General features: G+C 44.5%; 1 long non-coding RNA gene across 1 annotated transcript; it reads right to left on the reverse strand.

The window, feature by feature from the left end:
* Nucleotides 1-1873: 1873 nt before the first annotated feature.
* On the reverse strand, nt 1874-10143 carry LOC121142311. Its single transcript, XR_005879296.1, has 3 exons — nt 9946-10143; nt 5019-5190; nt 1874-4818 (listed from the first exon to the last, which is right to left on the reverse strand). It is a non-coding gene; the product is annotated as an uncharacterized LOC121142311 (long non-coding RNA).
* Between the last annotated feature and the right edge of the window lie 3818 nt (nt 10144-13961).

A 13961-nucleotide genomic window follows, 5' to 3' on the forward strand; every position in this document is an offset into this window, starting at 1 on the left:
TTTGGCCCGTGTTGCCACAGGGAGCTATAGGAGCCATTAAAGACAAAATCACACCCTTTGCTGGCCCTGGCCCTCAATGGTCAGTGTAGTGAGAGAGTTGGCCCAAACCTTCACAGGAGAGCTGCCCATACTCAAGAGGCATGGCTCCACTCCTCACCCTAATGGCATGGATACAGGAGAGCTGGTTCTGCCCCTCAACTGAAGGGAGCACTCCAGTGGCCTGGACCGACCAGCTCACCTGCCACCCAGGCCCACAGCCAGACCTTGGGTTGGCCCACACTATCATCTACTCCATCTATGACCTGATAAGAGTTTGTGAAGAGACTGGTCCTATGGAATGGCACCTGAAGGATCTCCATGACTCCGGGCAGCCACAGGATGTCCAAGAGGAGTTTCAGTGAGGGCCCAGTGACAATGGTATACCAGAAGCCAGAGGCCTTGAGCAAGACCAGTGGCTCATTGCTGTGGGAACACCAGACCTTGAGCAGAGACCCACTTCCCCTTCTGCCTGGGAGTAGGCAGCTATAAGACAATGTTTAGTAAAAACATGTTTACTAAAAACGATACAATAAGTTCCTGGCCACTTCCCCTTCTGCCTGGGAGTAGGCAGCTATAAGACAATGTTTAGTAAAAACATGTTTACTAAAAACGATACAATAAGTTCCTGGAAAAGGCCTTCCCACGGAAACCGCCCTGACCTCGACCTTGTCCAGAGACTAACCGCACCTTCAAAAACCCACACACATCCACCTCTGGTGTCAGAGCAGAACCAGCGAGGGTAGAGGAGAGAGCAGAAGCTTCTCTGGTGGGAGCTTTTCTTAGGAGGTTTTCTTGAACCTTTTTGGAGCCTGTTTAAAGTTCTCTTTATATCATTGAACGAGTCTCTGTGTTTTCAATACCCGACACCCTCCGCACGTTCTCGGACACAGGCCGCGCAGCAGATGTGACACATTGCAATGAACATTTGCAAGTAAAGCTGATTGGACAACAGGGTATACCATGTGATACACCACATCTCTCAATACCACTGGGACAAAAGAAGAGGTTTTGGAGAGTCGGGAAAGATGGAGGAATGAAGAGGCTTGTCTGTTTTTGTTTTGCTTTGGTTCTGTTTTAATTTTTTTGAATTTTCTTTTGCGGGGGGGGGGGGGATGCTGCAAGGGTGACAAGTAGATATGGGGGGACTTAGAAATGAGTGGAATTAAGACCACGATTCCCAAAGAAATTATGTTTTAAAAAAGGTGATTACTTGTGGATTATCATGTCTGTTTTGTTGTTTTGGTTTGATTATTTTTGTTGTTGTTGTTTTTCGAGAAAGGGTTTCTCTATAGCTTTGGGGCCTGTCCTGAAACTCACTCTGTAGACCAGGCTAGCATGGAACTCACAGAGATCCTCCTGCCTCTGCCTCCTTAGTGCTGGGATTAAATGTGTGTGACACCATCTCAGCTGAGCTTCTGGAGTACAATCAAAGTGAGGGGAGGAGCAAAGGAGTCAAGACCATGGGGAAACCCACAGAAGCAGTTGACCTGAGCTAGTTGGTGAGAGATCACTGACTCAGGTCTGACAAATGGGGAACCTGCATAAGACAGAACTAGACTCCCTTCATATAGGTGACACTGGTGTGACTGGGACAATATATGAGGCCACTGGCAGTGGGTCCAAGATCTAACTCTAATGTACAAACTGACTTAGTGGAGCCCATTCTATATGGAGAGACACCTTTCTCAGTCTAGACACAGGGGTGTGGGGGTGGAGAGGAGCCTTGGTCCTGCCTCAATGAGACAATGGGACAGACTTAGTAGACTTCCTAGGGGAGGCCTCACCGTCTCTGCGGAGCAGATGGGAGGTGGGGGGATGGGGATAGTGAGAGGAGAGGAAGGAGGGGGAACTCAATAAAAAAAAGACCTAGAAACAAGAAAAAATGATGAGTTTTCAGAGCCCCGAGAAAAAGACAAAAAGAGGACAACAGGACTGAACAATCCCATATAGGACATAGTTGTCACACTTTAAAATTATTATAACTTGTGCTGGTGAGATGGTTCACCAGCCGGGGTACTTGAAAAGCCTGACCACCTAAGTTTGATCCCTAGGAAGCACACGATGGAAGGAAAGTGCCCACTCCCACTCATGAGCCGTGACATACACATGCCTACATGGGCACACATGAAAATACAATGAAAAAATTTTATAATGGGATAATAAATTCAAAATAGTACAAAGAGGTGCTATACATACATATACGTGTGTGTGAGAGAGAGAGAGAGAGTGTGTGTGTGTGTGTGTGTGTGTGTGTGTGTGTGATTCTATTTCCTTTAAGTAATAGTCCCTCAATTTCTTCTGGCTTTGGAAACAACTGGACTTACGAGCATCTGGGAAGCAGCCCCGCCCTCCCCATAGGAAGAATAGTGCACCAGTCACCAGAAGCTCCCTTCCTGATACTTAGCAGAGTGAGGGGAAGACCAAGCACTACCTGGGCCTTCCACCTGAGGTCTGGACCAGCCTGAGGCTGTGGTCTGCTTACCTTCCTGGCTCTCCAGCCTCCCACTGTTCCCACAAGCTAGCCTGTTTTCCCCCCAGTGGATTTTCTTTCTGACTGGTTTAGTTAAAGGCTCTTCCTGCTCAGACCAAAACATCCTAATCAATACGACGTGAACTTTAAACGCTTCACCTTACAGAGAAAAATAAGATGTCCTCGTTATCTAATATTTAAGAGATGCCTTTAAAGAACCCTTCATGGAAACCACACAAAGAAAACTACTGTGGATGTTTTGGCATATTTTTTCCATTAATAAATAATATGCTTGCTCTTACTGTGCAGAGAAAGAAAAAAATCTTGTTCATTAAACCTTCTGTTTGCCAGTGCCCAGAAACAGAGCAGAGAAACCCTTCAACAGAATGGGAGCCTCTTCCAGGTCCTTTCTCAGACTGCGCCCTCATTGCCCAAACGTCCCGGGGTGGCTTCCTTCCCAGTCTGCTGCATTCATAGGAGGCAGACAGCTTGCATATGCCCTGTATTTCCAACCTCATTCCCACACAGCTTTGAAATGCCATTTCCCACACCACAGACTTCGCCTAGCCGTCACAAACGTTTTCCCACGTTTAATGCAATCTAACTCTTTACGAAGCCTGCTCCATTTAACTCTGGGCATGCTAATTGTAGCCGGTGATTTCTCCTGTGACCATTGATTTTTATTTACCTCCAAAACTTTTGCTTCTGGGGCTGGAGAGATAGACCACTGATAAAGAGTGCTTGCTGCTCTTGCAGAGGACCCAAGTTCAGTTCCCAGCATCCACATGACAGCTGACAAGGATCTGTATGGTGGTGTGAAGGAAAATGGCCCCCAAAGGGAGTAGTACCATTAAGAGGTGTGGCCTTGTTGGAGTGGGTGTGGCGTTGTTAGAGGAAGTATATCACTGTGAGGGTGGGCCTTGGGGTCTCCTTTGCTCAAGCTTCACTTAGAGTGACTCTGACACTATTTCCTGTTGCCTGCAAGGTGCAGGACTCTCGGCTACTTCTCTAACACCATGTCTGCCTGCATGCCACCATGCTCCCTTGCCATGTTCCCCACCATGACATGGGACTGAAGCTCTGAACTGTAATTAAATGCTTTCCTTCATAGGAGTTGCCCTAGCCATGGCAAAGGATAAACAAAATCTTTGAAAACAGAACTCTGCTTCTGTGACACATGACTTTCCAATGCAACTGTTGTGTGGAATATCAGTCTAACAGGCAAAGATGTGCTGCATTTGTTTATGTTTGGAATATTTGTTTAACTATGTAAGGAAATGTTGCGTTTGTTTATGTAAAGGTGTGTTGCTGTTTTACCTTGCCTGCCTAAGGAACCTGACTGATCTAATAAAGAGCTGAACAGCCAATAGTGAGGGAGGAGGTAGAGGCAGGACTTCCAAGTGGAGAGAGTAAGCAGGAGGAGGAATATAGGCTCAGGGGAGAAAGAAAAGGAGACAACTGGAAGGCTCCAGGGTCAAACAGGCAGACATGGAGGAAAGTAGGACCTACAGAATGAAAGAAAGGTTAAAAAAAAGGCAAAATATAGATGAACAGAAACAGATTAAATTAAGTTATAGGAGCTAGTTGGACAAGACTAAAGCTAATGCCAAGAATTCATAACTAATAATAAGTCTCTGTGTCTTAATTTGGGAGCTGGTTGGCAGCCCAAAGAAAATTTCAACTACACAACTGTAATTACTGACCATTGAACTTGGTGTCTAAAAACAGGAATGGGTATTAGCAGACACATCAGACGTCTGTTCTGGTTTTATTATTCACCATCAGTTGACTGACAGCCAACATTTACTGAGTACACAGCCCATGAGGGTATGTGTGCCCAGTCTGGTCTAGTGATGCACGCCTGTAATCCCAGGACTCAATGGCAGCACCATCCCCACACAGATAACACATAGCCAGGGCTCCTGACTGAGCCAGGAACTTGGAGAAATAAAAGCAAACTCATGGGTCAGAATGAATGAATGAATGAAGTGCAGCATGCAGGGTGCCTGTGGCTAATGATCGGGATGGAGTTATATTAAAAACACCTCTTTCGCTCCTGCTTTCCTCCCTTATCTTCTCTCATAGCAGCATTTACTGAATACAACTACCAGGAACAAAAACCGCATCAATCAAGGCTGCCTTAGAGCCTGTTGATTTGAATGAGGTAAAGACTGAAAGAGTGAATTTTAATTTTTGTACTTACCTACTAGGTGGTAGCTGCTGTGGAAAACCCTTCAGTGGTTCCCCAGGTTGTTATAGAGGATGCCCAGACACTCCAGAAATTCCAGTCTTGGGCTCCTCTCTAAGAACTAAGGATAAGAAGCCAAACAAACAGTGACATCATTGTTGATCACTGACCATCAATCAAAGGGTAGAAATAATCAACTGGCCATCAACAGGTAAATAAAATGCTATATATTATCATATAACAAAATTATATGTCACATAATTACATATGTGCAACTTTGATGATTGGTTTTAACATCAACTTGCCACAAAGTAAACATACCTGAGAAGAGGAACCATCAATCGACAGGCTGCCTCCATCAGATTGGCCTGTGGACATATCTATGGGACATTTCCTTGGTTGCCAATTGATGTGGGAAGGCACAGTCATTGTGGACATTACCATCCTTGGGCAGGTAGGTCTGGGCTGTGGATAATGGTAGATGGATATAAGCCTGGAAGGAAGACAGTAAACAGCCTGATACATAATTTACCATAGAAGCAAAGTCTGGTGACAAACTGAGATACAGTTCAAGACAGAGAAATAAGTTGATCTCGCAGTTCAAATGGAGTAAAAATGTGATGTGCACGACATGTGTTCTACAGCTGACTTGTGTGTGTCTTCACTCTGGGAAATCAAATAGAATTGAAAACTAATTAAGAGGTGGTTGCACATAAAAAGATGCTTTACCCCAGGGTTTACTCCAGCATTCTTTAATGCAGGAACTGCCCCCTACTATAACGTAATCAATCGCTAATTGTTCCTTAGACCCCCAAGGAAGGCTGTTGAGAATAGAAGCATTCTTTGGAAGGAGGAACTAGGAGGCCACAAAAACAGGGGCCCTGGACACTGGGCCACTCTAGGCAGTGTCATCAGGCAGCCCTTTCTGTCCCCTCTGCTCTGTAGGAGGCACTGAGTACCCCCCCATCGGTTGATGAGAGCAGGGCCGCCTTGCTTGTCCCTGCAATGATTCAGTGTCTTCTCCAATACAAGGCAAGAATCGGGCTGGGTCTGTATGGTGCTGCCTTGCCAGTATCCTGCACATGCTCTGCACAATATTGTTTACATATATTATTATAAAGAAGTATAACTTACCAAATGAATTAAAAGTTTTAATAGAAATGCCAGTGGAAGGTCCCATAAAAATGGCTATAAGTCCACTCAGGAATTCTAATATATAGAAAATCTACTTAAGAATTCAAATGAGCCGAGCAGTGGTGGTGCATCCCTTTAATCCCAGCACTTGGGAGGCAGACACAGGCAGATCTCAGTGAGTTCGAGACTAGCCCGGTCTACAGAGTGAGTTCCAGGACAGCCAAGGGTACACAGAGAAACCCTGTCTCAAAAAAAAAAAATTCAAGTGATACAAACAATTTTGTACTTATTTACTTGTTTATCTTTTAAAGACAGAGTCTTGTGTAACCGTCCTTATCAACCAAGGGTGATCTTGAACTCCTGACTCTCCTGCTTTTACCTCCCAAGAAAAGGGATTACAGTGCACACCACCACACCCAGCTGACATGTAATTTTAGAAGAATACACCTCGAAGCATGAACTACAGAAATCTAATCTTGGGTCTCTCTTCCCTTTGCCTACAAAAGGGACATGTTTTCCACAGAATTTTTAACGTGGTCCTGGACCCTTACTACTGGATTCACAGTAAGTACAGCTGACAGCATGAATGACAAGGCAAAAAATAGCTTGCGGTACTTTTCATTTTTTACAAGTGTGGGAAGCATATTAAACCAGCTGCTGATTAAGAATGTGCATGTTTTGACTTGCATATGAGTCAAATTAACATACATAAACCCAACATCTTCACACCACTAGCGTAATAGCAGTAGCTAATATTCGGTATTTTTTTCAAATCCATCAATTCCAGAGTGACATGTTTAAGTTACTAGATATAAAATACAAAGCAGGTTATGATCAAAACCTGACTTTTGGTTTTTATCTCAATTCAATTACTTATCTTCTATAAAAAATTAAAAAGGCATAAGATTGTTGAAAAAAACTTGAGTTTCATATTTACTCTAAAAATACTTAATTACCCGTGGAAACTGAAGTCAGAGGCTCAGAGCAAGAATTAGCCATCCCTCAGTTTGGTGAATTAATGCTAAGGCAAATATTGTATGTTGAACCCAGTACCCTCGTCTCTTCTGCAGCCCCAGAAGTGATGGTGCTGTCAACGTCCAGGTTCTGTGACATCACTGTCTGCCGACGCCTCAGCTCTAACTGCTCCTTCATCACCTCCCTCTCTGTGACAGTGTCTGGGCCAGGAAGAGACTGGGTGAACTGGAGAAGCACTCTGTAGAATGGACACTAATGGACCAGGCTGCCATTTGGGGAGGAGGAACCCATCCAAAGTGCATACCTGGGACAGAGTATAACCAGGTTGGAGCCAAGACAATTAGAAGGGAGTCCAGTTTCTGTTACTAAAAGACATCTTGTCCCTTTGCTTAACTCGTCCACCCCTCGGAACTCAGAAGGCCCCAGAAAACCTCCCTGGGACCAAGAATGTAGTCCGTGTGGACCAGCCTCTCCTTGTACCCTGCTGTCAATATGCCTCTGACACTTTAAAACTGGCACTATATAAATACCAAGAACTTTGGTTCCTGGCTCTTTGCAGAACTGCTGGCGTGGAGCCTCAGCAATCTTTATAGTTTTTCTAACTTCGTGTCATGGCAAAGCATTCTCTAGGACAATTGATATAAACACAGATTTGCAGGCCCTTTCTCTGGGTGCTTTTATTTATGCATCTGTTTGGGATCCAGGAATCTGAATCTTTAACAAGTGCCAATATACTGCTCTTCAGTTAAGAACTCTGGGAAATCCCAAGCCTATGAAATCTTCAAAGTGCTCCCCCAAGTCTCCTGGTTGGAAGTTGTTCTTCATTATCTAAGCATGTGGATTACTGAGACAAAGAAAGCTTTGTCTACAGATATCAGGAAGCTTTTCCCACAGGACAGTCTATGTACATCCAGGGCCTGTGGTCGTTATTGGGGTCATATACCTTTGCCACGAGCACCAAGCAATACGTGCAACCAGGTGAGCTGCTTCTCAGTACACAGGATGCTGAGCAGCCAAAGAGTCTGAGATCCACGAAGGTGGAGGGGGATGGAAAGTGACCCAAAGTGGAGGAGAGAGGTAAGGATAAAAAGCCAAGCTGGAATCTAGAAACCAATGCATATGTATTTCACTCCACAGCTGCTTTGGCTCTTGATATAAATCAGACAGAGAAGGTGGGAGAGGCAGAGAGAAAATGTAAACAGCTGGGAAAATTCAATCCTGTGTTAAATATGAATTTTCAGATATTCCAGACTGAATATACTAGTTGAATTATTCATTTTCTTGACTTCCAATTTTATTTTTAGTAGTACTATGTGAACAAATTTGAGTTTGGAGACACCACTAGATTCTAAGATGAGCACCTGTGTGATGAGTTGCCACACTAAGCGGGTTGCCTGTGTGCTCACTCATTTATATGAGGACAGAGCTGGGAGCCATTTCTAGTCTGTCAGGTTTGCTGTTAAGTTCCTATAAATTAAAGATGGATGACTGTCTTAGTTAGGGTTTGTATTGCCAAGACAAAACACCGTGTCCCAAGCAACTTGTGGAGGAAATAGTTTACTTAGTGTACTCTTCCTCATGACTGTTCATCACTGAAGGCAGTTGGAACAGGGACTCAGACAGGGCAGGAACCTGGAGGCAGGATCTGATGTGGAGGGCATGGAGGGATACTGCTACTGGATTGCTCCCCATGGCTTGCTCAGCCTGCTTTTTGGAACACAGGACCAGCAGCCCAGGGATGGCCCCACCCATACAATGGGCTGGACCTTCTCACATCAATCACTATCAAGAAAATGCCCTGCAGGTTTCCCGACAGCCTGATCTTATGGAGGTATTATCTCAATTGAGGCTCCTTCCTCTCCAATAACTCTAACTTGTATCAAGTTGATGTAAAACTAGCCAGCACAATGACAGAACACAGTTTCCCCACAAACCTAAGGTCCAGCCCCTTCCCTAAATACAAAGGAAGGAAATGTGCAATGATAAGAGAAATGAAAACAATGAGTATTGTTGCAGCATGCTGGAAGGCAGAGATACCAAACACTCTGTGTAGGAGCCTGCCGAATCAACTGGCTTAGCACAAAAGAACCCCTTGACCCAAGTCTCCTTCAAAGGAAGATGGAGAAGCTGCAGAATGGCTCAGGGGTTAACACACTCACTGCTCTAGCAGAGGCTGGGTTCATTCCCTGCCACCCATGTACGGTGGCTCAGAAGCACCTGCAATTTTAGTTCTAGGGAGACCCAAACACCTCTTTTGCTCTCTGAGGACAAGGACAACTGTACTCCTGTGCGCACACACACAAGCACATATGCGTGATGAAAAATGAATCTTTTTTAAGATGGATTCACTCTCTGGAGCTTGGTCCTACAGTTAGGCTGTCTTTTTTTACCATCTCATTAGACATATGATTATGCAAACAAATATTAACAACTCAATCCAGCAAAGAAAATTCATTATCCAAGAAAAATCACATGAAAAACACAGTGAGAGTCACCAAATATGACTGTTTGGAAAGACTCCTTCAAGCTTCTGAATAAATTCCAAGGCTGGAGAAATGTCAGATAACTACTCATCACCCCAGGGGGTCCTCTTAGCCTCCTTAGAAGTTGTGGATCCTTGTTTTATGGCAGACATTCCCAAGGATCTAAGTTGTAGCCAGGAAATGACTTTGGTGTCATTATATGAAGCACGGAAAGCGTATTAGATCCCAAATGGGCCTTACAGTGGCCCTCTTTTGACAGTCACCTAAGACAAGCAAAAGTTACTGAACAATTCTCATTTTCAATGGTGAACTCATAGGTCTCGGTGCTAGTTCCTAAGTCAGATATGTATGTGTATGTATGGATGTATGTACGTGCGTATGTGTACACACACACACACACACACACACACACACACGCACGCACACACACTTGCCACTTGCACGGTCATCCTAACAATAAAATTTCAATCACTGAAACTTTCCCTTTAAAGCTAACAAGGCTGTTTATCTCCCCACACGGGTCAGATAACGACTGCACAGTCCATTTGGAATTACCAGAGAGAATAAAAAGTGGAGCAGCCTAGATAAATGAGATCACTGTGGAGTAGCGGCGGAATCCAGGGCAGTCGAGCCTCGCTGCTCTTCCCTCACCTCACCTTGGGGCGAAGCTGCTGGAGGGAATTCGGTTCCCCTGCTTCTTTCTGTGTGGGCAGACAGCGAGTGACCAAGATGGACCCAGAGAGGAAGATGGAAGGATTTAGGAGTTTAACCATGTACGCATCCTTCTTCAGTCAGTTCCCACTCAGAAACCTCCGTGTACGAAAGGAAAAAGCTGCATCGAACCTGCTGGGGGAGAGACTTCGAAGGATCTTGCAGAGTCGCTTTGTGACGCAGCAGGAAGTGGGTTCCGGGTGGTGTTAGAATAACGGTTCTGCTTTTATCTGTTCATACACTAAGGTTCCGTTCTCTGAAATGTGCCTGATGCCCAGGGAAATCTGCAAATCCCTGTGTAGCATGATTAATTAAAAACACAGAGACAGATATTGGGGTTCAAGCTGAGGATCAGAGAAACAAAGCAGCCATGCCACTAGAGAGTTCTTACATCTACCAAGGCTCAGACCAAATTGGGGGGGGGCAGCCCTGTCCTCCGTGTGACTGCAAACTGCAATGCTCTCCACCAAACCTCAGACTTACTGAAACTGCATGAGCTCCTGCCTTATATGCCTTTCTTATGCTGGGATTAAAGGCATGAGCTCTGTTTCTCTTTTAGACTGATTCACTCTCATGTAACCCAGGGTGGTCTGGAACTCAGAGACCCCTCTGCCTCTGTCTCACGAGGACTGGAATTGAAGATGTGGCCACCACTGCCTGTTCTCTATAGCTAACTAGTGGCTTAGGTGTGTGCTTACCTAGTATCTTAGCATGTGTGTGGCTAACTAGTGGCTTAGCTCTGCACACAGATCTTCAGGCAAGCTTTATTTGTTAGATTACAAGCAAGATACCACTACAGCCCTGGACTTAAATCCTTTAATTTCCAGCTATAGCACCCTCTGATTTTCAACATGGTGCTAAGGGGAGAAGACCACCAGCTAAAGCAAACACAGATCTGAGAGCAATAGAGCAGTGCAATGAAGAAACATTTGGAAGATGCAGATGGGGCTCCGGCACAGGCAGGGCACTCTCTCTCTGACCTCACCCTTGCTCCAGCTCTGGCTGCCCAGCAGGATCACCAGTGCATCTCTTTGTGAGGATGAGTTTGATTTAATTCTTAAATTATTATAACAGCAAGATTCAGGACTTGTATGTTATGCAAACAGCTTTTGGACGACCTTTTTTTTTTTTTTTAAATCTCCAGTTCTACAAGAAGCCATATTTCCTGAGAAATGCATTTAGTTACTTTGGGTCACTTGCTGTTAGTAAGAAAGAGAACTTAGACTCGGGTCTGTCTATCTTAGAATCCTATGCTTTTGCAAAGTAGCGTGTGACCTCCTTCCCATCCTGCCCATGGGCCTCTGTCCTAATTAGGTTTCTATTACTGTGATTAAATAATCACAACAATAATAATGATAAAAACACATGACCAAGCTGGGTAGTGGTAGCTCACACCTTTGATCCCAGCACTTAGGCGGCAGAGGCAAATGGATCTCTGTGAGTTCTAAGTCAGCCTGATCTACAGAGAGTTCCAGGACACAGAGAAACTCTATCTCAAAACACCAAGACCAAAACAAACAAACATGGCGGAAAGCTTCTCAGAGGAAATGGTTTGGGCTTACACATCCAGATCATACTCCATCGCCAAGGGCAGCCAAGGCAGGAACTCAAGAAAGGCAGAAACGGGAGGCAGAGACTTGGAAGAACGCTGCTGACTGGCTTACTCTCTATAGCTTGCTCAGCTCGCTTTCTTTTATGGCCCAGAACCACCCACCCAGGGTTGCCCATGGTAGGCTTCCTTCACCAAGCATGAATAGAGGCATCTTCTCATTCGCAGCTCATTCTTCCCTGATGGCCCTGACTTGCCTGCATTGATGTTAAAGTAACCAGCACAGCTCCTATAGCTTAGTCCTCTTAAAGTCACTCCCTCTGGCCCATCCCCAGGAGCTCTGCCAGAGCACATTTCTCAATTCCATCACCAGCTTAATTCACCCAGGGTCTTCACTTCACTCTGCTTCCATCCTCGCCCCCTAACTCCCTGTCACAGTGAGAGACCCTTTTGTACAAGGAATTGCAGGCACAGATGTAGTTTCAGGGGATACAGTCCAGCATGGCAGCGTGCAAAGACCTCCAAGAAAGTAAAGTTTAAGTAGATATTTAAATAAAATACAGTCCAGAGTCAATAGCCTTGTCTAGAAGAATGGTGTTTCTTTTCTTTATTTCCAGGACAGATTTTCTCTGAGTAACAGCCCTAGCTGTCCTGGAACTTATTCTGTAGACTAGGCTGGCCTTGCACTCACAGAGATCTTCCTATCTCTGCTTCCCGAATGCTGTGATTAAAGGCATGCACCACCACTACCCGACAAGAATAGTGTTTCTTGCAAAGGAACAGCAAAATGCAAAGATGCTGGAAATATTGCTATTGGTGCAGAGTGAGGGAGTTAGGGAGTGTGTGCCAGATCATGTAGGGGCCTATAGACAATAAAAGACTTGGAGTTTTGTCTTCAGGCCGACAACTGCACCTGGCCAGCTTTGGGTGTGCTCTAATTTGATTTGTAAAATGATCTACCTGAAGATCACACTAGTAATCTCAGTCCTTGGAGGTAAAGGCATGAGGATCAGGAGCTCTGGGTCGTCTTGGCTACATACCAAGGCCATCCTGAGCTACATTAAACCCAGTCTCAGAAAGGGGGGGTATGGGCTGCATATGAGAGGCAAGGAAGAGAAAGGAATTAACACTGTCTCCTGTGTCTTTACTCTGAAGCCGCTGGTTGCTAACCCCAGTGAGAAGACTTGGAAAGGATCTAGAACAGGGGTTTGGGTCCTGCTGAGTATGGAGTGTGCATTAGACTTCAATTGGAGGTGGTGGGTAGGCAGGTGCTCTAGTCTGGCTGTCAGAAGAAGCATCTTTGGTCGCCGACAGAGAGATGGGGCAGAGCAGGAGCCTGGAAAGGTCATCCATAGAGAGATGAGCATGGAGGCTCCAGGAGAGCCAGCATCCAACCTAAGATAAGAATGAAAGACCCAGCAGAGGAGACTGAGAGAGGGAGCCTGATGAAACAGGAGACCACTCATGAGAGTTTGACATCCCGGAAGACAAGGAAGTGGTTTAATATAAATCCCATTAGAGTATCCATGGTTTATCTTTATTAACTGATAAAATGATTGTAAGCCATGCCAGAGAAGTCTAATGTACGCCTGGGATAATGGACCATTCTACCACATCCTTTCCTTTTTAGCAATTGAATGGATATGGTGCTTTTATGATCTTGAAAAGGGAAAACTAAATTATTCTTACTTGAAAAAAGAAAAGCTCCTTGCATATGTAGGCATCCTGTCTTCTACTGTATAAGCCTCCATTTGATCCTGGCACACTTCTCTCAGACACCTTCTTGGCATTCTTTTAAAAAATGGTAAAAATGCAGAATATTCTTGAACTAAATTTTGTCTAATAAATTTTGGGTTTCAGATGCATGGATTGAATCCATCTTTGTTTTTGAAATAAGGTATGCTATATAATCTGGAAACTGCTCTATGACAACCATAGTTTTTGTTTTGAATGAATGAATTTATTAAGGGTACCGCAAGCCCAATAAAAAGATAAATAATAACAGCAAAACATCATCAAATTGAACAGGCAAAATATTCAGCAGCTGTCATAGTTCCAGAAAGAGCCATGAAGAATGCAGGAAAAGACATCATTGGTCTTTCCCAGCTCTGGACCTTGTATCCTACAATATCAACCTGCCAGGCAAGATGTGCTCATTGGAGCTGTAGGGGCATGACATTTATGGTGTAATTAATTGGATTTGAAGCCTGCTTCACAAGGAAGAATTACGTGTCTAGTACTGTAATCCTTGTCAAAAAAAACCATAGACGAAGAAGTCATAGGCTCTAGGGCAGAACATGTTATTGTTATTTTGCTAAATGGTTGTGCTGGCAAATGATTTTCAAATGATTTTCGAAATATTCATGTTTACACCAATAGACCAGGATTACTCTCACTCTTGATCAGGGAATT

The sequence above is a fragment of the Mesocricetus auratus genome, unplaced genomic scaffold (genome assembly GCF_017639785.1).
Source record: "Mesocricetus auratus isolate SY011 unplaced genomic scaffold, BCM_Maur_2.0 Super-Scaffold_100009, whole genome shotgun sequence".
Lineage (NCBI taxonomy): Eukaryota > Metazoa > Chordata > Mammalia > Rodentia > Cricetidae > Mesocricetus > Mesocricetus auratus.